The sequence below is a fragment of the Chamaea fasciata genome, unplaced genomic scaffold (genome assembly GCF_029207755.1).
Source record: "Chamaea fasciata isolate MVZ Bird 193981 ecotype frontalis unplaced genomic scaffold, bChaFas1.0.hap1 SCAF_10, whole genome shotgun sequence".
Taxonomy (NCBI): domain Eukaryota; kingdom Metazoa; phylum Chordata; class Aves; order Passeriformes; family Sylviidae; genus Chamaea; species Chamaea fasciata.
In genome coordinates this window covers 7468211-7494473 of record NW_027094095.1, presented here as the reverse complement: position 1 = coordinate 7494473, position 26263 = coordinate 7468211, and positions in this window count along the sequence as shown.

The following is a 26263-nucleotide window of genomic DNA, read 5'->3' as shown; positions in this document are numbered from 1 at the left end:
GAAACAGGACAGGACCCTGGCTTTGCCCTCCAGGCACAAGAGATGAGCATGGGATTGAAAGTGCATCACTTCAGCATCCCATTTTTCAAGTGTGGGCACACCAGCTTTTTGGGAGGAAATCAAGGAATCTCAGAATGGTTTGGGATGGAAGAGACCTTGAGGATCACCTAATTACAGCCTTCCACTGTCCCAGGGTGCTCCAAGCCCCATCCAAGCTGGCCTTGGACACTGCCAGGGATCCAGGGGCAGCCACAGCTGCTCTGGGCACCCTGTGCCATGACCTCCTCACTCTCACAAGGAACAATTCTTTCCCAATATCCCATCTAACCCTGCCCTCTGGTAATGGAAATCCATTCCCCCTTATCCTGTCCCTCCGTTCCTTGTAAATAGTCTTTCTCCATGGTATGATCCTGTAGAGAATTGGAAAGTGAGAAAAGACTCAACTGCTGCCTTTCTGAACTTCTGAGGAGCACTGCTGCTAATTAACTGCAGCAGTTAATTTGGGCTTGTAGAAACCTTCCAACAAGGCTATTTGGCTCGTGAATCTGATGGGGAGAGGTCTCCAACTGGGAAATGGTGACTTGGGAACAGCTTTACCCTCTTCAGCTGAAGAACAGACTTGAACTATCTATGGAACAAAATGAGAATGGCCTAAAGAGATATGTCAGGGTGTTTAATTTACCTCACTCATTTACAGTGGCCTTTAGGGAGAGCTGAAGAAACATGGCACTGTTACTGACACCAGGGTGACAGTGCAAATCCGTGTAAAAAAAAAAAAGTATGTGTCAAGGAAAATGTTGTCATTGTGGCAGGTTTTTTGCTTTAAAGAGAAGATTTTTTTGTTAAAGAAAAAAAAATAGGATTAAAATAGCAGGTGCTGGGTGAAACATGGTCTCTGTCTAATAGAATCATGCGAGGATAAGAAATCCATGGATCCAGAATGGTTTGAACAGCTCCCCAGGTGAGTACCACAGTTAATTCTTCCAGCCAAGCTATACACAGCAACTTCAGTAACTTTCCCTGGACTTAAAAGCCAAGTTTTTGGCTATTCTAACTCATTTTGACTCCATGAGGATGATTTCAGGGTCACCCCTGCACAAAGGCAGGTGAACATATCTGGCTTTTTTGTCTGTGATGAAGATAGTTGGTAAAGGTCTTAGAGCTCTGTGTAAAGTGTCCCAAAGGGGAATGCCAGTGACACTGTTTTCTGCATTTTCCGAGCAGGCAGAGCCCTGGCTTTGAAATGCCCAGGCATTGCTGGACTCACCTGATGAATTACATATGTGTGGGTGTTTGTATGTGTGAGTGTGCACATGCAGCTAAAACTGTCCCCTCGCTGGGAGAGCTCTGTTTGATTAACACCGGCTCATCCCTTCCAAGGCATCTGTGACTTCCAGCACTCAATGCTGGGCTCAGATCGCACCTTGAGGAAGTGCAGAGCTGATGGGCTGAGGTCAATCACACATTCCCCAAAGCCACAGCAGGGAAAAGCATCAGAAGCAGGACGGGCTGCAGGTGCAGAACCCACCCCTGTCTCACCAGGCTTTCAGATAAGGAACTGCCGTGGGAACAGTGAGCTGTCAGGGGGGCACTGTGGTCCTGCAATAATCACGGCACTTTGTCCCCAGAGACAGAGGAGAGTTGTGACAGGTAATCCTGTCCTTGGCAGGTGCACAAGCTGTGCTCTCTAATCCTCTGCCTGAGCCTCTCCATGAGGGAGAGTCTCTCCATAAGCCTCCCCTCATCTCCCTCTCCATTAATTGCATGGATGGCAGCCTGTGGTTGCCTCCACTTGGCATCGCTCTCTTTACATTCAATTAAAGCAGAATAAAAAGTGCAGATGTGGAAACAGCCACTGGTAAGACAGAGGCTCTGCTTTGCCCTGTGACTCCTTTTTGGGAACTTTCAGATCAGCCTGCAAGCGAACACATTTACAAAAGATCATTATTTTCACTTGTGTTTCTCCCAGTCACACCTCTATGAAATTCAAATCACAATTTCTGTGTTCAATTTGTGGTTTAGGGGGAAATATATTCTGTGTCTGAGTATACTCTTCTTTACTTTTGTACTTCTAGAAGGCACATTAATATAAGTGCAATAAATTATGTAGTCTCTGGGAGTTTGGGCTGAATAATGAATTCAGGATTTTCAAATAACAATAGTATGAGAAATATCTCATCAAATGGTCATTTTAAACCCCCCCTTAAGCAGGGTAGTGCTATAACCCATTTAGTAATGGGGAATAAAAGTTATTTAATCCTAATCACTTCATTGTGGCTCCAGTACCTTAGAAGCCTATTTATTACAGAAGTCATCTTTTAAGCAACATTGAAAAAAAATAATAAAAATATTCAGAGCAGTTCTTCATCCCCCAAATAAGCTACTCCTGGGAACAGCTGACATCAGCTGTCTTCACGACCCTGTAAATGCAGGCAGGAGTAACCAGCAGCAAGCAAACTCAAATCTTTAGGTGGGTGCTATTTTTTTTTTTTTCCTAAGATGACATAAATCAGCCCAGGTAGATCTAGAACATAGTTTTATGACTTCTCACCAAATTAACTATTTTTAGACATCTAAGTCTTTCCCTGACTGTGGCCTGAGGAAGGGCTGTAAACAGTTTATTGCATAGGCTCAGCCAAACTGCTTCCTCTTTACCATTTTCCCTAAACCTAAGCCTTTCCATAACCAAAGACTAAATGCGACTTTAGGGACTCACATTTCCCAATGACACCATAACTGCCCTGGGGGCCAAATGGCTTTTGTGCTTCCTTCAGCTCCAGGAACACACCATTTTAATTTTACCCCCTGAACTCTGAACTTTCCTTTCCTCTGAGTCTGACTTGGAGCATCAGGGTCTTTCTGTCCAGGCAGCTCTTTGTGCTTTTCCAACATCAGCTCTCTTCCAAGTCTTTTGACATGGAGCACTCAGGTCCTTTGTGAAGCTGCTGCATTTTTATCCTGGGCAACACATACACCCTTAAATCCAAACAGATGCCTTGAGTGACAGCTCCTGCTCTTCAATCAGCTGTTCTGTCTCAGGTCCAGGTAACACTGAACCCCTTTCTCAGCCCTCAAACTATCAACACACCTGAAGAAAACCAGCACTTGAACCTTGAGTTTTCTTGACCTTCACTGAAATCTTAGCTCTGAGGACTTAGAACTGAATGTGCTCAAGAAAAGACACTCTTCCCGTCTAGCAACCCCGAAAATACACAACAGGAAATTCTCCTCTAAAATCTTAATTTTTCTAGTCCTGATTTAAATCTGAGCCTGCATCTCAACCTGTAAAATTACTAATTTAAAGTTCTCCCTGCTAAAAGAAAACACTTTTAAATAGGTTAATATTTGAATTCACTCCCAAAGTGCTTTTCCATTGCTTTGTGTTGTGTACTGAGTGAGCAGGGGAGAGCAGGGGTGTTTTAGGCTTTGATAGCTGCAATCAGCTCTCATCTGGAAAGGCAGATTTTGTAATAACCTGATTAGGTAGAAGCACCACTGTCTGTATTTGCTGGTATAATTCTCTTTCTCTCTCTCTACTTTGTTTTTTCTTTTTGGCAAGTTTCAGTTTTCGCTTGAGAACACCATAAATTTCAGATAAACACAGTGCAGAGCATTTATGACTTGCCATAAACAACACTTAAGGATGTTAGAGCCATATTCTGTTTCCTGTTCGGAATCTGTTTTGTCTCTGGTGCCACAACAATCTGTCTCACTCCTGTGCACAGCAGCACTAATTGCCCTTAATTGAGAAGAGTGGAAGTTAAGATGCTCCAGTGGGTTTCTGCTGGATTTGGATGATGAGGGAATCCAGGCACTGGAATTATACCTGTCTATTGCTGCTTGGACAGTCACAAACCCTGCAGCATGAGAGACCCTCTCCCTTTATAGGCTGTATTTCGAACTTCACATAATTGTCGACAGTTATCTAAAGGTTTTAATATTCCCTTCCATCTTCCTGACTGCTGAAATGCAATCTCAGTGAATATAATGAGGAGGAAGCAAATTGGTTTCGTTATATGGAACTAGTTTCCCTCCACGTTTCGGCTCACTGTTAAGAAATAGAGGGATAATAAAAATATTTCTGCCAAGGAAAGTTGATCTGAGCAGAGTTTTACACTCTCCATATTTCCCAGGTGGGCATATAAAGGAAGGAAATAGAGGGAGTCATAGATCCAATGGTTTCCACTAACACACATTAAAGCCTGAGACAAACACAAGCAATTTCAGCCAAGGACGATTTGTGCGGATACACTCAAGTTATGGTGGTTCTCAAGAGGAATTTCTTCCTGGAAAGGGTGGTCAGGCATTGGAAGGGGCTGCCCAGGCAGGTGATGGAGTCCCCATCCCTGGAGGTGTCCAAGCAAGAACTGGATGTGGCTCTTAGTGACATGGTGGGAATTCTGATCCTGGACATCTTTCCCTTAATAATTCTGGGATTCTTCAGTGGGAGCAAACTCCAGTTGTCCTCAGTGGTCCTTGAAAAATGGGTTTCAGTACCAGGACCATTTCTGTTTATAACAGATTCACCCTTTCCCATTTCTTCTTCTATGTGTTGGCTACTCAGTGTGCACTTTACTCATTTGCCAGACAAATTTACAATTTGCCAGACAAATTTAATTTTTATTGCTGAGTCCACCACAGGAGCATTAGCAGCTCTGAAACACCTGGACATTGCCAATCAGATATTGCCATGCTTGTTTGCAATTTTGCATCCTGCTCGACACTATGACGATTAGGACAAAAATTCAGTAGTGTGCCCTTCTCAGCACCATGAAAATGACAGGGTGGGAATGTTCTCAGCAGGATCTGAGTGTGTGACATGCAATGGCTGCTGGAGATGTTATCTGTGATGCCTCAGGAAGCACCAAAAAGCCAAAATATGGTAAAATATGTGTTTATTTGAAGTATGACAATATACCAATGTAATATAATATATAAATATTAAAAAAAACGCAGAAATTAAAGTCAATGGTAATCCATAATTACCCAACTTTTCCTAGGCAACTCCTCCAATGAGAGCCTGTTTGCTGGTGCCTGCTACGAGGGGTAATTGGAGAAGTTTTTCAGCTCCAAAGAGGATTCATAAATGAATTCTCAGAACAGAAGGTTATCATCTCATCAGAGGGATGAGCATTTGGACTGGCCTAAGTTACAGTATCAATTCCTCTGGCATTAAATAACCTTTCTCTCCCTGACAGACAATAATGGCCTTTCAGGCAGGGGCTTGGAGTTTTCCCTGCCATTTTCTCTCCAAGAAAACTGTTATATTGTTCCCAGTTGTTACAACTCAGTTGAAATCCTGTTCCAGATAGGGTAAAGACAGATAAATCATCGAGTCAAAGCCCATTAGAGACTCAGGGGGTAGAAAACCAGTGCTAAAAAGTACAGGGCTTTGCTTAATTGCTCGTTTGTATTCCACCCCAATGAGGGAGGGGAAATATGCTGTGGAAGGATTCCTATGTCTGTGTGAGGAAAAAAACCCCACAGACTGGGGAGCAAAGTCTTTGGGAATTTGGAAAGGGCAAACAATTAATTTATCTCCTAGGCACGGCTCTGGGTGCAATCTGAGATCAAACCGCTGGGCCCTTTTGGCAGATGGAAATGGCATGTAATAAGCAGGATATAGCAATAAGGGTGGAGTGAATAGGTTGCATTAAAAAATAATTAAAAAAAAAAAAAAAAAAGAAAAAAAAAGAAAAAGAAAAAGACTCCTAAAACATCGTACAGTTGGATTTAGTATTTCCTAGGGTATGCTCATAGAGTATGGAAACATGAACTGATCATTCTTTCATTTCTCAATCCACATTGCAACATGACACATCCTTTATTTAATGATATAGGGGCCAAAGTTACCAATATAATGGAGCAGTAAAAAAATAAATAAAGTATTCTCAAAAAAAAAATGCAAAGGTGAAAAGCAAAGATTAAAAAGAGGTAGGAAAAAAATCTTGAACAGCTTCAAATTCACCTCTGTTCTTCTGACATTTCCTATTTGTTTTGGGGGAATTTCAATTAGCAAAGCTTAATTTTAGAAACAATAAAAGATTATTTACATGGGGCTGGAGTGACAGGACAAGGGAGAATGACTTCCCACTACCAGAGGACAGTTAGATGGGATATTGGGAAGGAATTGTTCCCTGTGAGGATGGGAAGACCCTGGAACAGGGTGCCCAGAGAAGCTGTGGCTGCCCCTGGATCCCTGGAAGTGTCTCAGGACAGGCTGGATGGGACTTGGAACAACCTGGGCTAGTGGAAGGTGTCCCTGCCCATGGCAGGGGGTGGCACTGGATGGGCTTGAAGGTTCTTTCCAACCCAAACCACTCTGGGATTCTGGGATTCCATGACTCAGCTCCTTCGCACCAGATTGGTGTGGAGGTGCTCAGCACCCACCTCAGTGGGCTGCAGGTCCCCTTTGCCTGAATTCAGGAGGATTTCCCCTTTTCCTTTGGAACACCCTGGCAAACACGGAGCCTTTCAGCCCACACCACTCCCCTCTGTGCCGGCACCAAGACATTCACAGGGCTGGGTTCCCACCCCGTGTGCTGCAGCTCCTGCCAGGCTGCTCAGGGAGCACTGCCCCAGCAACCAAAAGGCTTCAGCCTTCAGGATTTCCCCCAAATCAATGACTACAGCGCAATGAAAACAACAAGCACTTCTGATTTTTTCCTTCATTTTATTTCAATGGAAGCGTCTTATCTTTCCTATTCTGACTTAGCAAAACCTAAGATCATGTTCTATTCTAGCTGAGTGCTATACTAACATCTACCTCTACTTTAACCTACAGAATTTATCCCTATTAATTCTTCTACCTTTGCTGCTCAGATTCTTGAGGCAGCAGCTACAAGGGCAGCTCAGTCATGGACCTCCCAGTCCTCCAGCAGACTGACACTGCCACAGAGCTTGGTGTCATCTGCAAAATGACTGAGGGTGCCTCAATTGTCTTGTCCAGGTCCTTCATGAAGATGTCCATGCCGTGGTCAGGGTTACTCCAGCCAGAATCCCCACTTGCTTTGGGTGTTGCTTTGCCTCCGCGGGTGTTTCATCATCGGCAGTGGAGCCATGGTGGGATGGTCTCTATGACTGCAGCCCTGGAATGAGGCGTCTGAGGCTCCGGAATGCCCTGAGCGCCCTCCCCAAGCGGCGCGGCCGCCTCACGGGGACAGCTGCAGCTGAGTGCAGGCCTTGTGGGCGCTCAAATGACTCCTGGCCCTCTCCAGAGACTGTTCCTCCCACCAGGATGTTAGAACGCCCTTTGGGGCCACGCAGCCTTCAGAGTCTGAGCTGTTTTAGATGAGGATTCTCCCTGTTCAAGTCCGGCAAAATAAATAGTACAGTGCTTAATAAACAGAGATAATGGGGAAGAATTTGTTCCTCCACTCCTTGGTGGACAGGGGATATCTCACCCTACACAAGGTGAAGGTGTCCATTGAGATAGGAAGATAAAAAGTCATCTTCTCTTTCCCCTGCTTTTGTTTTTTTCCCTTGGTATATTATTCCAGCTAAAATTTTAGGCTTCTATATTGGGATATCTGTAGGGAGAAGAGAAAATTCTGAATGCTAGAGCTTCAGGAGCATTTGGACAATACTCCCAGGGATGCCCGGGATGGGATTGTTGGGGTGTCTGTGCAGGGCCAGGAGTTGGGCTCCGTGATCCCGGTGGATCTCCTCCAACTCAGGATATTCCATGATTGTATGGAGGTGTTTTTCTGGTGTTTTTCTGCCACAGCAGTGAACTGATGAAATCAAAATGAAATCAAATCTCGGATGCTTTGTCAGCACAAAGTTTGTTTCAGGTGGAAAAATTGTAAGGCGAAAAGAAAACAACCCATAGCAATGAAATAGAATATGCTGTGTTAAATACAAGTTATTAGCTTTAAAGCCCCAGTCATGCAGAAAAGTCACCAGAGATATTGGAGGGAATTACAGGTGGATCATTTCTGTGTTTCCTGACCATGTTAAGGGCCTGAAACTCATGACTTTTAAAGGCCTTTTCCAAGCTTGATGATTCCATTATTCTATGAATTAGGCATTCTAAAAAATTGCCAGAATGGCATATGAGTAACTTTTAAACAACTAATTTTTTTCCAGAAAAATTCTGTTGTCCCCATTTAGAGAATGGGGTGGATCCCTTGAGGCATTTCCATGTTCTCCTGAGCTATGGGAGCAAATATATAGGGCAAAAGGAAGACTAAAATTGTCAGAAATGAAACATCCCTTTAGGAATAGCTCTGGCTGGAGAATGTGGACACACGGATATCCACCAAGTTCAGTGCAAAGCTGGAAGTTGTTTGTAGTAAACAGGGGAAAAGAAATCCTGATTCTGTCCTTGGGATCTCCTGTCCTCTTCCTAGAGCAAGCAAAAATGCTATAAAGGATGCACTGATTTTCTTCCCTACTCATCCCTTCCCATGACTGACTGCTGGACTCAGTGGAAAAGTCCACCAAAGGAGATATCTGGAGTGAAATCATTGGGTTTGGCTTTGACCTCACATTGCTGCTGAACTAACAGGTGTAAAACTGGTGTGAAACTAAAGAGAAGCTGATGCCCCTCCCCTGGTTTGGTTTTTTTTTCTTGTCCAGGTTTTCCTTAAAATTCCAGAAGTATAACTCCATATTTAGGGAAAGGTGATGTTTTTTTCCCTCTGTATTAGTTCTGAGCTTTACCTTGGCCATTTACCTCTCCAAATTCCAGGCTCCATACCTGAGTCACCGTGATCTTCTCTGAAAAACAATACCTTGGGTGCCCCACTTCAAATCCAGCTTGAAGTGAAAAACCTCCAGAGGTTTTGTTAGAAGGAAAACAACAAAAGCAATGAAAACACAAAGTCAGAATTGTTTTGCTGCACAATTTTTATTTATTTTCCTCTAGATACCTAATTCAGCAATTCTTATATGAAACTATAACTTGATTTGTAAACCACAGATCACCCTCTGTCTCAAAGCTCTCAACAGATAAAATTGGGATTCCATTAACCTGCTGTTACCAGGGGATGATTTATCAGAGGGTTAAACTGAAACCATCTGCATTTCTCTGGCTCAACAAACATTTTCAAGTCCCATTTAAGAAGGTTGTCAGTCAGAGATCCTGTCACTGCAGAGATCCCAGCACTACAATAATCACAGATCCCCAAACCTGCAGTAATTAGAGAAGCCAGCCAGCCCTAAAAACAAGCCCTGTATTTTTAAGAATGACAGATGTAGGATGAGACAGGGACTGAACAGAGCTGCCTTGGCACATAAATCAAACGCCAAAAACTAAAGTTCACCTACAAGCGCAACTGCATGGCCCACCTTGACCTCCTAAATGAGTGTTTAGGATTGTTAGCTTGTGACTGAGGGATAAAACAAGATTCTAGTCACAGCTCCAAAGCGCCCAAATAATTTGGCAACTGCCGCCCTCATTTCAAAACTGGCACAGGAGCTCAAGTCCTGCTGAAATTCACTGTTCTGGAAGAGTTACCCTTTGATCAGTAAGTCCTATCAAAATGCAGATATTTCTAAAAGGGATTTCATCTCTTAAAAAAACCCAAACCCTCTAATCCTATCTGACAAAAAGCCATCATAATTTGACAGGGAATGCTAATGATTCCCACTGCAGAGACCCTTTGAACGCACTTCATGGATCTTCTTGGAAGCAAACCATGGACTCACAGGATCATGGAATGGTTTAAGTTGGAAGGGACTTTAAAGATCACCCAGTTCCACCCTGCTGCCATAGACAGGAATGCCACTCACTAGACCAGGTTGCTCCAAGCCCCATCCAATGTTCAGGTGGAAATAGGTGTTCCAGATAAAGTCCTTGAAATAATGCTGGTTCTCCATTTTTCCAGGGGGTTCAGTTGAATTTTGACAACCAAATAGTTGGGAGGTTTGTTTGGTTTGGGTTTAGGTTTTTTGTTTGTTTGTGTTGTTTATGTTGTTGGTTTGTTCTTTTCTTAAATTACATTCTATTTCTTTTTGTCAGGTTAATGTTTAAAAAGAATTAATATCTCCAAAACTTGAAAATTTTTGGAAGAGAGTATGTAACAGTATCAAGGAAAACCAAATAGAGATAGTGCAGTGCAAGAAGGCCTCACACTGGAATCACCAAGCAAACTTGAGCAGAGAGGAGGAGTTTGCCCCCAAAACTCCACCAGAGGTGGGCTGAAATTCAGTTTTTCCCTGATTGTGTTCTGTGGTGCATGAGAGGCTTTTTGTAAGTCATCCACAAATTTTGTCCATTAAATGCCTCCTACTCTCCTGCTAGGGATCCATTCGATGCCTGAAGGACCTGACAAGAAAGATGAAGAGACACTATTTACAAGGACCTGGAGTGACAGGACACGGGGAATGGCTTCCCACTGCCAGAGGGCAGGGTCAGATGAGATACTGGAAAGGAATTGTTCCCTGTGAGGGTCAGGAGGCCCTGGCACAGAGAAGCTGTGGCTGCCCCTGGATCCCTGGAAGTGTCCAAGACCATGTTGGACAGGGCTTGGAGCAACCTGGGCTAGTGGAAGGTGTCCCTGCCCATGGCAGGGGCTGGCTCTGGATGGACTTTAATGTCCTTCGGTCCCAAACCATTCCATGGTTCTGTGATTCCATGATCATTACAATTCCAGTTCCAGCCTCCTGATTTCTTTGGCCTCTTTCTCGCTTTGCTCACTCGCTGCTCGCTGCTGGAACAACCTACTTGGTTTGCAAATATAAAGGAAAGTGGACTTAGAAAAGAAGTGTTTTCAGCCACCTCTGCCTCCATCCGTGTCTCCACTCCATTAATGGCCCTAAAGGAGTTTTGATGTGGGTGAAAATCTCTGGAAAACAACCCAGCTCCTGTTACCTCAGCCCCGCAGGTGTTTGTGAGTTAAATCTCCACTGCTGCAGATGGCAACATTTCCATGAATGAGTCTCTGCGTGTGCGCCTGGATGCTTTTCATTGGAAATATTATCTCATGCTCCGTTGGCTCTGCATTTGCATGTACTGAGGCCCCGTTTGGTCCTGACTGTTCAGCTTTGTGCGAACACCTGCAGGGAAAAAATGGTCATGAACCATTTTTCTGCATCTGGTGCCTATAAATCTACCCTTGAGCCAGGAGAAAAATTGTTTCACTCAGGGAGGTCTCCTGGTAAGCTCCAAGAAGAGTCTTCTTCTTCATTATAAACACTTTTTCCCTTAAAAGAAACACTTATTTCTATGCCTGCCAAAGTCTGGGAAAATTACCCCCGGACTCCAGTTTTTTGGGAACCAGGATGCACCACAGTGCTACTGTGTTGATTCTCATTTTTTCAAAGAACTTCTTTTTCATAAGTTCATTTCATATGCCAGATGCTCTGAAATGAAATATCTGGCTAAATACCTGAAGTTCTACTCCCAAGAATCTGTTACCTGGGAGAAAGGATAGAGTCACAGAATGGTTTGTGTTGGAGTGACATTAGGCCCATCCAGTCCCACTCCCTGCCATGGTCAGGGACACCTTCCACCATCTCAGCTTTCTCCAAGCCCTGTCCAGCCTGGCCATGGACACTTCCAGGGATGAAGCAGCCACAGCTTCTCTATGTTCCTGATATTCCTAGTGAGATTTTTAGTTCCTAATTGGTGTTTCCTTTTCCATCCTGTTGGATGGAGATCCAAATAAGAAAATAAGGCAAGGAGGACATTCACAGTGTGTCTTATTGCCTCTGCTGTCACTAGGACACACGTAGGTCATGTCAGCAGCTGGGAGAAAGGTGGTGAGCAGACCACATTTTGAGCATGGTCCAGTTTTGAGCTTCATTCCTCCTCAGCTTGGTGGAATCCTTTGAGCCCAGTTCCACTTTTACTTGAAGAATCCCAGTGGACTCAAGGATTTTAATCACACCCGGGGGACATTTGAAACATTTTAACTGCAGTTTTCTCTCTGAATTATACTGTAAAAATGAGACCCACCCAAGTTTTTGTTTTGCCTTTCTCAGCTGTGTGCTCCTGCTTTGCCTGTTCCGTGGTTCAGGGCCGGGTACTTTTCTCTCTTTAGCAGAGCATGGGGCCGTGCAAACAGCAGCAGCCATCCCTCATGCTGTCAGGCCTTTCACCCCCAGTCAGCCTTGATATTATTTATATTCTGCTTGGTGAATGAAAGTCTTTTTCATCTCTCTTTTTCCAAATAGGGTTCTGCGTTTGTCTGGAATGAAGAGTGCAAAATCCCTTTGTTAACACTTTTAGGACAATGCTCTCAAAATACCTGTCCAAACCTGAGTGTTGTTCTCAACCCTGGGATAGAAGACTGATTTCCAAATATTCTGTGGAACACAGGTGCATAAGGCAGGGCAAGGAAGGATGTAGGGGAAACCCCAAAGCCCAGGCTCTGACCTGGCTGTGCTGGAACACCATCCCCGTGGCACTTGGGGCCATGAGTCACCTCTCCCCAGGTCACCTCTCATCTCTGCCCAGGGGAAAAGCATTTGGGGATTGTATAAAATTATGAGATGTTTAGGAAAAGGCAAGGAGCTTGCTGTATTTCTGTAAAGCACGGAAGGTATTTCTGAAGTGATATTCTTGCCTTATTTTTGCCTACATGGAATTGTGGTGCAGTGGGAAGAAAGGAAGAGAACAAAAAAAAAGAGCTTTGTTTGCTTTTGAAGAACTGAGGGTTCCTCAGATAATGAGCACTTCCAGTCTATTTGCACCTGTGTTGGCAGCCCTGCCAAGGCTCCACAGTCTGCTGCTAGAACCAGGATTACATTTCTCAGCCTGCCAGGCTCTAAATCTGAGAAACACCACCCAGCACAAGGAGCCCGAGAGTGGCAAACAGGACACGGTAAATCCACCAAACCGGAAAGGATGGGAAAGGGGGGAGTGGATTTGCATGTTGTGAACACAGGGTGCTGTTCCCTGCCCTGTGCTTTGTGACTCAGGGATTGCCCTGAAAATATTTCACAGCCATAAAAGGGAGCACATGGCAGTGCTGAGGGGATGGAGATAAATCTGTATCAGAAATCAGGGAGTGCTGAGAGATGGAGCTGAGATAGACCCAAGCATGGAGATATATAATAAAAACCTGACAGAAAGCCTGCTCTGGATATGTACACTGGTGTTAGAACAGCTGACAACGTGAAAACCATTTACTGTTGATAACAGCACGGGGAAATGCAGCTTTTGTCCATGCCAAATTGCTCCTTTTATACAGCAAAACAACCCATGTCAGCCAGTTCAAGACACTTTCGTTTAAAAAATGCCACTTGGAGACAGTGTACACGCACACAGACACCAATCTGGGCATGGGATTGCCCTGCTGATGGAACAGAATTTAAAGGAGGGATATCCAGCATCAGCCTCATAAAAGGATGGTAGCAGCTTTTGGATGGTGGGGCTCATAAAACTTACATTTGGTGTGCATTCTGCCAGCTGTTTGACAGAGTGCTGATTCAGAACTGAAATTTTTGAGGAAGGCAATGGAAAGGTCAGGACATGATGCTAAAAATAGTTGTTTGTCCCATCTGGATCTGATGACTTCCATTCCCTGCCTATATAATCTTTTCTTGATGAATATATTTTACAAATCACTCCTCAAACTGCTGTTTGAAAAATCAGACCTTTTGATGCTTTCTGACCCGTGTGACAGCCTCCCCTTTCCATAGAAAGTGCAGGAGGAGCAGGGCAGGGATGGGACAGCCACAGCGTCTCTGGGCACTCTGTGTCAGGGCCTCCCCACCCTCACTGAAAAGGATTTTGTCCCAATAGCCCATCTAAACCCTCTTCTTCTATTTGATGGCATTAATAAAAGCAGCAGAACTGTCACTTGGACACACACACCTGAGCTGTTCACCCTGCGGGTCCCCCTCATGGCAGTGTGTGAGAACAACTTGACTCGTTATTACCTCTGCTCTTCTTGATGCCTTGGGGAGGCTGACCTGGAACAGAGACTGGGCAGAGCTAGAGAATAAAGTAGGGATTTATTGAAAGGCCTTTAGGATACACCTTGGGCAGGACAGGAGCCTGGCCAGGTCTACACCCAAGATGGACCTAAAATGGTCACAAAATGGATGACCAGTCACGAGGTCTCACACTTTTATAAGTTTTGGTCCATTTGCATATTGGGGTTTAATTGTCCGACTACAGCTTCAGGTTATGAGGTCACATTGTTCTTGTTTTCTCTCTTCAGCCCACCGTTGTTTAGGCTTTTGGGCCTGAGACTTGTAGTTGTTGTCCTTGGTCTCAAGCTGGGAAAGGATTTGTTTTCTCTCCCTGCCCTGTGAAGAGAGCTGAGTGACACTTAATATGAGGCTCAGAACTGCAACCCTGGGCAGCACAGAATCTGTAAAACATTAAAGTTAAAATTTAAGGCATCATTCTGAGGTACCAACTCCCCTCTGCTGGCTGGGCCTGCAGCAGCTGATGGTCTGTCAGGGGAGTTGGTTACGAGTTTCCACTTCTTTTTTGGAGAAACATTTACATGTTTGTTTTTATTTGCTCACTTAGACCCCACTGTTTATTTGCTTGCCTAAAACAAACACAAAAGGCAACTTTGTGGCTGATTTTCCTCCATGTTAGGTCCCACACATTCCACAAAGTTTGGTGCCATAGAGAGAAATGACAGAACATTTCATATGTGGTTGTCTCACTGGGGACAGGTTGGGAGGCTCAGAGATAAGAACAGCAGCTTCCAGCTATCAAGTGAGCTTGGGCTATGATGCAAATAATTGTTACTGCCATTATCTTTGAAGGCAGGTGTTTGGTGTCCCTGTGAGGAAAAAATAGGATCTCTCTAATACTTCTAAAAAACCTTGTTTTCCCACATTGCAATAACTCAGCAGACAATGATATGACTGAGTTGAAATATGAAGGGGGAAGAAAACATTTCTATAAATGACAGAAAGGATTAATATAATTCATCTCCTATTTATTAGTGGTCGTCTGTTGTCAGGAGGTGCTAAAAAGTACACATCAATGGAAACAAATTGTAAATTATCTCAGCAATGTTGTCAGGTGAACCTGATAGGGAAACTCTGAAATAAATCACCTGGCATGTTTATAAAACGAGCAAACAACCAAGCAAATCTCAGTGGAGGCAGCTTGCAGGTGTTTTATTGCACTGATAAATGTGGGACAGGGCTGGGGAACAGCACTGAGGCAGGTTAGGGGCTGAGCTTTCCCTGGACTTGACTCTAGAGCTGAGAAAAGAGGGCAGCACATCCATCACAGCCAGGAGGATTGAGCTGGATATGTTCAGCTGCAGGTGGAGAAAAATGAAGGCAGAAAAAAAAACAACAACAAAAACCCAAAAACCAAAGTCCCCAAACTCACATCCACAATGTCCACAAACTTGGAAACGTTAATGGTGAGCTTTGGGAATGTTATATTCACTGGATATTCCAAGAGACACCCATTCCTGAGGACCTGAGGATCTTGGAGGCCTTCTCCTTTCTGATTCTATGGGATAGTGGCCCAGCCCTGGTGGGTTATCAGCCACCACCTGTCCCGAGGGGACACCAGGATGTGGCTGGAGCCTGGATATGTCTGTCCCCATCAGGCACTTCACCCCAACACTGCCTGGCTCTGGGGATCCCCAGCCAGTGCCTGGGACAGGAGAGGAACCCTTGGATACCTCTTGGTCACAGACACCAATTTACCAACAGGGCTCTGCAAGGGACAGCCTTGGGAGCTGCTATCTCAGGAAACCTCACGAGGAATCCTCAGGCTGTGTTTGGGGAAGTTCTCATTTTACAGCTCTGTCATTAAGGGCAAAGATTGGCTCTTTCCATACTTATCTCAGGGCTGTTGTGTCATTTCCCACCATCTTCATCCTAAACAATAATTTGGGAATGTGACATTATGTCCAATACTTCACTGAAGTCAAGATAATTTACCTAATTTCCTAAATCTGAGGTGAAATAAATCAGAGAGGTGCAATATCAAATAATTTATTGTAAGTATTTTACTTGACCAACGCAAGGAATTGGTTCAGTGATGCTTGAATAGGGAGAGGCTCAACACACATACCCTCTTTAAATCTAATAATTTTCTTTCTTGTCCATTACTCTAATAGTTTTCTTTTGGAATTACCCATTTTGTTTATCTCTCATCTTGATTCACAGCTTAGACCATTTTTTTTGTGTGTTTGGACCAAGATGTGCAGTTCCAGCTGGAGTGATAAAAATAACCAAGGCATTTTAGGTCAGGATTGAAGTGTTCTAAAGCTGTTTGCAGACATTGCCACGATACCTACTCATATGGGCCAGGACTGAGCATGAAAGTTAGACTTCCAGTGCTCCTTCCTGAACTGGAATGATCATTGTTTCAATATCTTGGGGCTGTGTACTCTAAATTAAACAAATCCCAGACTGAAAATTTTAGAAATTAGACAGTGAAAGAAAAAGAAAATCCCCAAAATTTTCAAAGTCTGTGCCACTGTACAGAAGTGTCAGGATTTTTTTCCAGAATGGCTCTAATTTTGTCAAAACTCATTTTTCCCTTGGTTGCCTGGTTTCAATTTAATGATTTGTAATGAGTTTCAACAGTAAAAAAAGAAGTGACAGGATTTTGCTGCAACTCCCACACATTAAATTATTTGTAAGACAATCCAGTGGCTGCCCCCAAGAAAATTTTTAAAATGACAAAGCAGTCATTATTTCAACAGCTTATTTAGGGAGTTACACCATCAGAAACCATGTGTGACCTGCAGGGAGGAATTATTCCAAGTCCTCTGAGAGTTGTTCCATTGCTGAGGACTCTGGAGCTGCAAATCCCCAAAGTATTTCCAAAATAAAGTGCAGATTTGACTGCCCTTTGCAATTGTTGGTGCTCTTATTGGCTTTAAATCTCTGGCAAGGACTAGTGATTGAAAATTGTTGCCTCAAATTGCAGCTAGAACCTGAAGAGATCCTTAGAAAACCATTTAGAGAGAGAAAAAAACCCACAAAAAACCCCAAAACAAACAAACAAACAAAAAAAACCCTCATAAAGTTTTCTCCCCGATTTTAGTTCGCCAATTTTGACACCATTAGAGTGTCACTATGTTCTTACTGTAACTAAGGCAGAAACAGATTTAAAGTTTTCCTTCATTTTCAGCATATCTCTAAACAATTCCCAGTGCAGAAAGGGAATTACTGAGAAGGGAAATTTGGGTGCCTTTTTGATTTTTGACAGCATCCTTAGCTCTGCTTCTGACATTATCAAAGGTGGGAGCCTATGAAGGCGAGAAATTGCTTTAAACATCACACGTGATTGACAAAGCCAAACCTCCAGCTGGCTGTAGCTCAGTGTCAGCCCCCTGCACAGGCTGAGGTCCTGAATGTTAACTCTGCTGAGGTGAGGCTGTGGCAGGTTCACGCCATTCCTTTATCATACAGGCAGATTTTAGCTCTAAACATGCAAACATACAAATTATAAATACATTTTTTTTAATATATGCATTAATGACACAGGTGATGGAAGGCACCATCAGCTTTGCAGGTGACACCAAGCCAAGAGTGCAGGTGACATCCCTGAAGGACAGGAAGACATCCAGAGGGCCCTTGACAAACTCCAGAAGTGGCCCATGGGAATCCCAGGAGGTTTAACAAGACCTGGTTGGGGCAAACCCCAGGGTCAATCCAGGCTGGGGAGGAGCAGAGGGAGCAGCCCTGGGAGAAGGACTCGGGGCTGCTGTGGGTGAGCTGGAGCTGCCCCACCCCAGAACCCCTCGTGCCCCGGGCTGAGCCCCAGCGTGGGCAGCAGGGAACGGGGGATTCTGCCCCTCTGCCCCTGTGCTCAGGTGAGACCCCACCTGCAGAGCTGCCCCAGCCCTGGGCCCAGCACAGGGGGGACCAGAGTCCAGGGGAGGCCCCAGGATGGTCAGAGGGATGGAGCAGCTCTGCTGGGAGGAAAGGCTGGGAGAGCTGGGATTGTTCAGGCGGGAGAAGAGAAGCTTTAGGGTGACCTTACTGTGGCCTTGCAGTGCCTGAAGGGGCTGACAAAAAATAAAGAGAGAGACTGTTTATAAGGGATGGAGTGACAGGACAAGAGGGAATGGCTTTCCTGGAGGGCAGGGTTAGATGGAATATTGGGAAAGACTTTTTCCCTGTGAGGGTACTGAGGCCTTGGCACAGGGTGCCCAGAGAAGCTGTGGCTGCCCCTGGATCCCTGGAGGTGTCCAAGGCCAGGCTGGACAGAGCTTGAAGCAACCTGGGCTAGTGGAAGGTGTCCCTGCCCATGGCAGGGGGTGGCTCTGGATGGGCTTCAAGGTCCCTTCCAGGCCAAACCATTCCATGATTCTGTGACACATACAAGCAACAATATGAGGACTAGAGATTAATGCTCTCCCCAGCATACAGGCAGAACAAAGACTAATTTAAAGGCTCCCTCGGTGTGTTTTCAGGCATTATGGTATTTGCTCTTTGAGCTGGAAGACAGGTACAACTGCCCTTTAGCTGCTTCACCTGTAGACTTGTAAAAAATTAATGAACTCTTTTAATATCATCTAGAAAAAAACATTTTCTGTGCTTACAGAAGCAGTTCCATTTACACTTAACTAATATTAGTAATACTTCTCTGGTGGTGCCATGTAGATTTTACCAACCCACAATACGAGGTACATAACTAAAAGTTTTTAAAACTGCTGTAAAAACAGAGTAAATGCTATGAGAGGAAAAAGAGAAACAATTAGCCCTAAGTCAAAATGAGAGTTCCTGGAAGAGGTGGAATTTGTTTCTAGAGATGTTGATCTGTGCAGCTGTAGGGCTTCTCAATTTTCCTATCTCTTTTACAGTTCCCGTTGTGCACCTTGCATTAAAAGGAAATATGGAGATTCAGTATCCCAGGATCGTTAAATTTGGAAAAATGTCCAGGATCATGAAGTCCAAGCTGTGCCTGATCCCCACCTTGTCTGCAGCCCAGAGCCCTGAGTGCCACCTCCAGTCCTTCCTGGGACACCTCCAGGGATGGGGACTCCAACATCTCCCTAGTCAGCCCCTGCCAAGGCCTGACCACCCTTTCCATGGAGAAGTTCCTGCTGATGTCCAACCTGAGCCTCCCCTGGCACAGCCTGAGGCCATTCCCTCTCCTCCTGTTCTTTTTTGCCTAGGAGCAGATCCTGACCTGCCCACCTCCACATTCCCGTCAGGTTATATATCTGGAAATTCAGGAGGTGAGGTGGACTAGTGTCCTAGTGGAGCCCGTCTATTCCGAAACATCTCTGACAGCTGAGAAAGTGCCTGCTGACAATTATATTCCACTCTCCTCTGAAGGCAGAAATCTGCTGCTCACGGACTCCTCGCTGCTCATCCTCGTGCCATTAGCAAGATGTGTCCTCCTGCTTGCTGGATTTTCCCACAGACAGCTCCCAACTCCACCAACTGGGCTGAAGTTAAATTCTGTATCAAAGAGCTCCTGCTTCCTTCCCTTCCAAGCAAGTGCCTTTTCCTCCGCATCCCAGTTGAACAGGAAAATTGGAAAATATTTTAAGCAAGTGTTGTTAATAGAGCCCCATTTGGCACTTACATCCTATATTAACATATCAAACACAGTTTAACATTCAAAATCTCTCCTGTCTGGCAGCCAGGAAATTATGCCATAATGTTAATGTACATGGCCTTATTAAATTTTGCCTCTATAATAGGGAGTCTGTTATAAGGCAAACGGAAGAGCAATATATCACAGATATTGCAACACACACCAGCACTGCAAAGATAAAATTTCAAATATGTACTTATGCAGCTGCTATCTGAGTATCTTTATTTTGGATATCTTTATTAAATAACTTCATTTTTCCTGAAAATAAACCAAGAACTCAATAAGCCACTGTAGAGAGATAGTGCAGGCACCTGGGGAAAGGGGATGGCAGGGAAAAAATAATGAGGAATGAATGCTATGGGCACATGAAACAGTGTAAAGCCACATGAAATTGGGGCAATCCTGCCTCCCTTCTCCCTACACCATCTCTTCCCACTGCTGTCCCACACTTGGGTTAGGGAGACAGACAAGTTCACTAACCTGATTGGAATTTAACTCTGGAGGGAAAAATGCTTGTTGCCTACTCATGGAACATCTCTGCATGGTTATCTTAACAATCCCAAGGAACTAAGTGACAGAGACAAGGGAGTGGGGTGGCGGGGAAGAGGGAGATAAATCCTTCAGCAGAAACTGGTTGTGAATGAAACTCACAGTAAGGAAATGCAGTCAGTTGTAGAAAAATCCTCAACAAAGTTAAAACTTGAAATTCAAGTCTTGGCAGTTTAGGTAATTTAAAACAAATGACTACATTTCCTGAAATTTATGTTTCAATTTTATTTTTAATTTCCAAGCAGCTTATTTATTTATTGATTGATGCTGAATTGAGACTGTCCTTACAAACCCAACTCAGAGAAGCTTCACTACATTCCCACTCCTGCAGTTCCCAGAGCCCCTGATGAGATGCAAACATTGGGAATTAGCATCCCAGCTGCCTGTGCTTTCCGCAGGATAATATTTCTCTGGAATCACAACATCTGGGAGCTGCGGAGTCGTGTTGCTCCTTCTTCTGGCAGTGCTGCCAGGAAGCTGCATGGTTTTGGAGTGGAATTCACCAGGAATTCACTGCAAGGAACTTAAACATAAATCTCTATATAAAAGCATCTATTCCCTAAGACCTCCACAGCAATCTGAGCTAGGAGAACTCAGCCATTCTGGAAGAAAGGGAGGTAAATAAATGGTTGGGACATCTGAACAAAACTGAGAAGTCTCTGAACAACTTTCACAACTGAAGCTCAATTTTCATACTCTTAGGAAATGAGAAAAGGGGACCTGGAGCACCCTGAACCTGGGAAGGAGAACTGCACCCACATTTCTGGGTCTTGGCAGCCTCCCACATCCACTGCCTGTGGTTCCTTTGCCTGGCTGTTCACAGTTTACCTCCAGAACACACTGATTTTGGCATAATTTAAAAATATGCCTGGATAAACAAAGCCTTGCTGATGAACCTCCTGCTCCTGGACTTCTTGGGCCACTCCCAGGACCCACAAAAGTCAACAGAATTAAAGCTTCCCCCTGAAGTCACTGGAGCTTTGGATCTTTCTGCTGTGGCTAATTAATCTTGTTCATTAGTTACTCCCCAGCTCCCCTTCCCTCTTCCTCATCACTTCATGCTGGTGCACATTATTCTTGTCTTTTAAACGTTAATTGTTGCTGTGCTGGCCCTTCCTGGAATGCATTAAATTAAATCCCCCCAGATATCCACCTTCCTTCTTTTGCCAGTGCCTGGGAGGCTGGGGAGCCAGGATGTGGCAGGTGCAATACAGGCCAATTAAAAAGCAAATTTGTGCTAACTGATGGGTAATCTGCACTGGGAACCACCAGTGACATTAGGGGATGTCTGGGGAAAATTTTCATTAAGGAAATTCCTTCACTGCTGGCACGGCTCTGACACCTCCACATGTTGTGGCTGCTGCAAGGTGAGTTTCCTACTCTTTTGCCCTTGGAATTGTTTCCTGTTCTCGCTGAGTCTTGTACATAAACACTGACCAAAGGACAAAGAAAGTCAGGGGTGAAGTGAGTTAAAACAGCCACTAGTCTGCTTTTTATTTACCTAATTTTTGTATCTATAAGAAGTAAAAAAACCCAAAAGCAAATCAAAACAACAACAACAAAAACAACCCCAACAGCAAGCCCACAACTCTTTTAAATTTCTACTTATTTAACAGATAATATTGTTTTATGTATGTTTAAATATATATGTATAGGTTTATATATGAGAATGAAATTAATTAAATGGCAAAGCATTAAATGGCACCAGCTGAGCTTGTGACCTGCTCAATTGCACAGCTGAATCCATGGTCTGGCACCTCAATATATTGAAAATTTACCATATCTTTTATTGGTATAGAGGATATATCACATATAATATATGGTATATGATTTTTAAAGGCTCTATATCAATATAGAGCAGAGGATAAATAGTGCAAGTACCTCTTTTCTCTCTCCACAATCCAACACTGGGAACATTATCCCACATTTGCACCACACAAAAGTAGAATGAAATGGAATTGTGTAAGCCAAAATCCTTACTGAGTGACAATTTCCACTTACCGCTTGCAAATATTGATCCAAGATTAAATTACTTTTACCCTTTCATTGTGTGGAGATCTTCAGAAGACGTTTGCTCTGTTTTGTTACTTTGAGAGAGCATAAAACCATAAAATCTTGAAATGAAGACTTCCAAAGCTCAGAGTCTGTTTGAAAAGGGTCCGGCCTGAGACTGAGCAGCGCTCTGAGGAAACGTCGTGTACCATGACCTGGCTGGTGATCCTGGAGATATTCTCTTTCTTGGAAGGGAGAAATGCTGTGAGCCCAAGGTTCCCTGTACTTTGGCAAGCAAAAATATGAGGATTAAATGGGTTTATGCCTGTTCAGGTATTTGTAATCCCTCAGTAGGCAGAATGAATCCTTCCTTGTTTTTTATTTTGCAGGTGCGTCGCAATCCTTCTGGACCACACCTCTCAGCAATTCCAGCATTCCTTAGCTCTGTGTAGGGACAATCCTGAAGAGACAAAATCACTGGGGAGAGCCTGGCACTAGAGGTTTTGTAGGAACTGTACAGAAGGTTACAAAAAAAGGCCAAGAAAAGCCAACCTCTCGCTGTGGGGATCAGAGGGATTCCCCAAATTCTTGTTTAGGCGATCTTTAGACCTGCCAGGACTGACATTTACAAAGGCAGAGTTCCCAACACTGCTCAATTCCTTCCTCTTGGCTGGGCTGCAGAAGACAAACCCAGCAGACTTTGGTGCCCAGGGGGTTTCCTTCCTGGATAGCTGCTGCCAAGGGTCACTCAGGTCACCAGTGCCCTGATCAGGGCTAGGGATGGTCAGTGGGGCAAACCCAGCCCTCGTGTCCTACACTCACACCCCAGTCACACTGCCCTCAAATCTGAGAGGAACTTTCAGTCCATCCAGCCTCCATACCTGGACCATCAATCCCTTACTCAGCTGCCCACTCTCTCCTGATGGAGGTCTCCCAGTTGGAAAGAAGCTCAGCTCTAATGAAATAGCACCCTCTACAACTGAGGCTGTCCCCACAAAAACAAAAACGAAAACAAAAACAAAATCCAAAACCCAACCCCAAACCAAATCAAATAGAATAATGGAATCCTGGAATAGTTTAGGATGGAAAAGAACCTTAAAATTCACTCCATTCCACCCCCTGCCGTGGGCAGGGACACCTTCCACTAGGCCAGTTTTCTCCAATCTGATCTGGAACAGTTTTAGGAGCAGCCACAGCTTCTCCAGGCAGCCAGTGCCAGGGTCTCACCCCCCTCACAGCAAAAAAATCTGTAAAATATTAGGCATTAACACACTTCTAAATTACTCTGTATTTTTCTACGTGGATATAATTAATGAGTGCTTGTTTTCTGAATATTGCTGATCATTTAGCCAACTGAGGGGCTCTGTTTATAAAAACGAAATCCAATATCCCAAATGCTCAGGTAAAGGATTCTAGAGACGTCTAACTCATGTAGGAAAGCATTCAGTGTATGTTCATGTGGTTATAACATCAATATATAATATTACATCTATATGCAGGGCTGGATTTTATGCTGGATTTAAGGGGTTATGCTAAAAAACCCAAATCTGAGCCAAAGATTGGTGCTGTTTGTTTTGACACACTGTGCCTGCATAAGAAGCATCCAGTGTTTGTTTTACAGATGTATTTTCCATAATCACCCGCACCAGAGACAGGGAATGAAAAGCCACAGAAGCGTTGCTCTTGTATTTATTTTACTCATCCACCCAATTTTAGTGGTGTCTTTTATTAAAGAGAGATTTTGAAACAAAACAGCATCTCAACTGCTAAAATCAGCTTCAATCCAAACATCTAAATTCTAATTTTAAGCTAAACCTGAAAAAACCCAACACAACTGCTGCAGGTTTAAGCAAAACCAACGTACTGAGTGCCAGGATCTGATCTCTTTGTGTGTAAATTATCACACTTCATCATTTTCCTCTTATTGCTTGGTTCCTGAGGCTGGGGGCAGCTCAGTATTTCTTCCCTATTGGAGCTGGAAGGCAAGAGGAAATAAATAACATCTTTTACAATCCCACGCTGTCGATACAGATGCCAGATTAATAGCTCTGGAGAATGATGAGCTCTGATACAATCGAGGGGGGAAAAATTGTGTCTGCAGGAAAAATAATAGGAACAAAGTGCGTTATCTGCCCTGCTTCAGAATTTCTCAACTCCTCGCCTCATTGGCTGGAGAGATGGACCTGGGAACAGGATGGCAGGGGAGCCATCATTTGCACAACTTAACATAAACTTTGACAGTGTTTAGCACTTATTTTCTCTTCTCTGTGCTTTTAAAATGCACATAGAAATGATGGTTTCTGTCAGGTGGGTTTGGTTTTCATGTGTCTGTGGGGATAATGGTTGTGCTTCTAAAAAAAAAAAAAACCTTTAAATCAGAAGGGAAATCCTGGAAAGAGTTTTCTTGGAAAATCATGGGAAAAATCATCAGGTTTTCATTTTCTTACTTCTGTCTCTTTGAATGATCCTTTCAGGAGATGGATCATACTTTTTGTTCCTGAATAATAATTTTCTCTTCTTTTAAATCTTGAGGAGGAGGACACTTCTCAGACTATCCCAGAGCATCCCATAACATGTTGTTACTTGGTAGTTCCTTGTTTTATTGACCAGGCCGCTCCTTCAGTGTCAGTCTGTCCTTTGTGAATAACAACACTAAATACCTGGAATAAAACTTCAGCATCAAAAAAGAAAAAGTCAAATAAAATATCCAACTTTTACAAGGAGCAGAAGAAAGCAGCAAAGGATTTAAATGAAGTCTGACAAACTAAGCTATTATACACCGTTAAAAAAAAAAAAAAAAAACAAAACCCTTCTGGCTGAAAACCTCAATGATAGGTAATTATATTTCTAAATGAGGCAATCATTGTTAACCTATGAAGAATATAATTAATTTTATAACATTCTGTAGTGTTGTAGTCAATACGGATAATAGTCTTTTTGACATATTAGCTGTCCAAACATATCCAAGTCATTTAAAGAATCTCATTGTGCATTCTCTTAACCGAAGTCAACAGTAATAAAGCCCTTTTCTGTCGAGATAAACTCAGACAGGGGCTGAAGTGAATGATTGAATTTAAAGAAATGGGTGGAGCTCCACTTCATAGACATTCCACCAGTTTCCACCTTTATTTCAGAAGTCTTTTGGTTTGCAAACACAGCACACTTTAGTTTGCAGTGGGATAGATTTGTCTGTTATATAATCACACTGATTCAAGCTAAAGATTTATAGGAGAGGGGGAAAAAAAGGAGCTAAGCAAACCAAAAATCTAAGAAACAATTATTCTTTCAGATTAGGGACCATCACAGTTGCTCTTGTGGATCTTATCAGGGACAACAGAGAATCCAACAGAGGAAAATTCATGAGGTGAATTGCAAATGTTTAAAAAAAAAAAAATTCAAGGTAGGAATTACTCTTTAGACTTCAGTGAGCAAAGCCCTGAGATCCTGAAACAAAAGCTTTGTCATGTAAAAATGCTCTTCTGATTGCAAGAAGAGATTGATTCTGGTTCCAAGATCAGTCCATAGCTACAATCTCTGAAGAATATAGAGAGGATCACAGCTCAGACAAGAGGCCAGCAGTTCACATCTTTAGAGCAAAGCTGAGGTCTACAGAGAGTTGTGCAAACAGAACTCTTTGGAAGCAATAAATGCTTGGAGTGAGAGCAAAGAGGAGCAAATTGCACTATGTCCCAGTCCCCACTCCACAGCTCACTCTTCCAAGAGGATCACTCCCTCTATTTTTAACACCACTGAAAAGCAGTACTGCCCCACACCTGAGTGTTTTAGGGTGGACAAAAAGCTCAAGGACAAAAAGCAAGTGTCAGTGTGGCACACAGCTGCTCAGGAGAGGAGTTTGGACCTGCAAAAGAATGGTTGGGTTGCCCTGTGCAGGGCCAGGAGCTGGACTTTGAGGATCCTTGTGACCCCTCCGGCAGGGGGGCACCTTTGGGTGTTTCCCTGGCAACAAGACCACTGGAGAGGGTGGGCTGTGGTATTGGCTCTGTGTGGGAGCACAGATGTGTCATCAGGGCAGAACCAGGGTGGGGAGGGGACCAAAATGCCCACACTGTCGATTCCCAGAGAGACTTTTTGGTGACAGAAAAATGCTTTCAACAGCAACCCTGATGACAAGGTGTGTCCACAGGATTTTACCAGCCTGTGCTGTGCTGAAGTCAGAAAGGTAAATACCGTGGGATCATGGAATATCCTGAGCTGGAAGGGACCCACAGGAGCATCCAGTCCAGCTCCTGGCCCTGCACAGACACCCCAACAATCCCACCC